Below are 3029 nucleotides of genomic sequence, written 5' to 3' on the forward strand. Positions count from 1 at the left end.
TGTCAAGTGTGAGTAGTATGGATAATAGTCTCATATTGGTTGATAATGTGGAGACTTGAGTATTTATAAGTGAGATAATCCACCCACCTATCACCTTAAGGTTTTGGGTGAATATGTGGTGTGTCTCTCACAAAGGTGTTGCTCTACTCATAATATTCAATGCTCCCTAGTGAAAAAATTCCCCAACAAATGGTATCAGAGTCTGGTTTCAGAAAGGGACCAGGTTACTTGTATCGAAAGTCAACGACGCCAGTGTGGTGAATAAGAAACGTTTTATACGATACAAGAGAAGTAAGCAGAGCTTTCACTTGAGGGGGAGCATTGTGGACTCACACTTGAGGGGAGTAAACAATGGTATCACGAGCCTTTGGTTTCAGAAAGGGACCAGATTACTTGTATCGAAAGTCAACGGCGCCAGTGTGGTGAATAAGAAACGTTATGTGCGATACAAGAGAAGTAAGTAGAGCTTTCACTTTAGGGGAGCATTGTGGACTCACACTTGAGGGGGAGTGTTGAGAATGTGTCAAATGTGAGTAGTATGAATAATAGTCCCACATTGGTTGATAATGTGGAGACTTGAGCATTTATAAGTGAGAGAACCCACTCACCTATCACCTTAAGATTTTGGGTGAATATGTGGTGTGTCTCTCACAAAGGTGTTGCTCATTGCAGGAATACCTGGATCTATTGAGAAAGTTTTTATCTCCCACTTGGACAATATATTTTTAATAATTATATCACAATTCTTTAGGCACGCATTCAAATGTATTTATCTTTAGATTTCAACTTTACAATCTAGTTCACCTCATACATCAATAATGGGACCACCGTGGTTGTTGTCACTGACGTATAACGTGATAGAACCCCGACGACCACCACATCAATGTATTTGATGACATAGATCAATATAGATGAGTGACATGAAAGTTTCATGTAATGTGATATCTGAATCATGCTTATTTTCAACTGGTCTAACTAATTCTTTATTAAGATTAAACTGAAGTTTGCAAATTCAATATTTGCACAAACGATATAGAAATTGTTATAACAATAATAACCTCAAAAACTTTATTTTTGCAGATAATCTTAACATAAAGTCTGTATCGATATCAAAACAATATTATAAGACATAAAGAAAGAGTGACTCACACTAATCTACGATATCTTTAGTGATAACAATCATATGAAAGATCTTATACGTCAAGTCTTTGATTAGTGAGTTTTTAACTTAAATTCTATATGTATATATTCTAGTTTCAACAATAATAACTTCTAAGTCAACGAGCCTTTTAAAATCTATTGTTAAAACATTATATGACTGTCTTACAACACATTATAACTTGAGCGGTATTTCAAATCCTTATATTAAATTGCAACTGAATGACATAAATACATACCTTCATTTATTTTGTATTAGAATGTCTATTTGACATCTAAAATATTGGAGTTCTAACATACTGATGATATCTTCATTGTCCGATCTTCGATTTGTGAGCACAAGCTCTTTTGTTCTCTATAATATTCATCTCAAAATCAAATGAGACAATTACCTTATGAAATATTATTCTATCACTAATGAGACAATTTTATTAACTCATAAATAGTTTTTATCTGTTCGAAAACCATAAACTTTGTATTTATTGACACAAAATTTTCTGTCATTGCACCATATTGTATTTCTTAATGTCTCTATTAAGAATCACTAACTTGATATCCATCTTATGAAACTCCAAAATTATAACAAGTAACAAGTGTCACAACTATCATAATAGAGTCTTTCAATCATATCAAATAAAATTTCTATTTTCAGTAATTTCTTTATGACACTTGATGTTTTAGTTCTTGAGGATGTTGAGTTTGATCTTCAAGAATTAATTTCTTAATTTAATGGAGAGAAAGAACAATAATATACGTATGAGGGTCCAAATTTCCTATATAAATGACAACTATATGAATTGAGTTAGAATCAATTATTTCCCACTCAATTTTGTTCTTTGATCATATATCTCCCTCAAACTCAATATTCTCAAGACATATTACAATATTTATCTCAAAATATTCTTTAACTTGAGACTAAAGTTTATATTTCTTAAACTTTTCAACAATTCTAGATTGTCATAAGTCTTTTCATTTTCTGAGAAGTCAGGTTCATAATGGAGTGCCAGAAGTTATGCACTATAGCACCTAGAAGCAACTGACGGATATTCTGACGAAAGCGATCAAGACTGGTCAATTTCTCCACTTAAGGGATGTAACTATTAATTTTGATTAGTTAAATCCTGAATTAAGGGATGGTTTTGAAGGATAATTCAGTATTTTTAATATTTTGTCTATGTGACATTATTATTTATGTATATATAGTACTGTAGTTGTCAACAATTGTATCCATTGAGTAATATAGTGCAGTGTGTGTGCAATCATTTTATTATAACCGTTTTAGCGAGTAATGAAAGTTTGTTATTCTCTCTTCTTTCTCATCTTCCATCTTCATATTCTTCATCTTGTGCACCAACAAAAATTCAATAGACCATTAAAAATCAATGGTGTGATATTTTTTAAAATTGTCCAATGGTTAAAATTAAAAAAAAATAAAGTCTATGGTGATCCCTCAACAATATGTTTTACCTAAGACATAAGACATGTAAAGTTAAAAGTTAATATAATAAATTAAATTGATTAACGGAATAATTTTTAAGAAATTAAAATATAACATTTATTATATAAATGAGGAAAATAAAATTTTAAACCAAATTAAAAGACCAAATAAGATATTAAGCGAATTATTAATTTATTATATAAAAGTTAATTAATACATAATTATTAATTAATTAAAATTACATTATTATCAATCACACATCATTAAAAATAATTTTTTATCCTAATAATCACTAACATATTTACAAAATTGAAAAAAGATCAACTAAACATAGAAAAATTAAAAATTAAAAAATATAAAATTGGATACATTTAAGTCAATCAAATAAAAACTATTAAATTATCGTTAGACTCTCGTTGTTATAGCTTCTTTT

This window comes from Lathyrus oleraceus, chromosome 1, assembly GCF_024323335.1.
Source record: "Lathyrus oleraceus cultivar Zhongwan6 chromosome 1, CAAS_Psat_ZW6_1.0, whole genome shotgun sequence".
Taxonomy (NCBI): domain Eukaryota; kingdom Viridiplantae; phylum Streptophyta; class Magnoliopsida; order Fabales; family Fabaceae; genus Lathyrus; species Lathyrus oleraceus.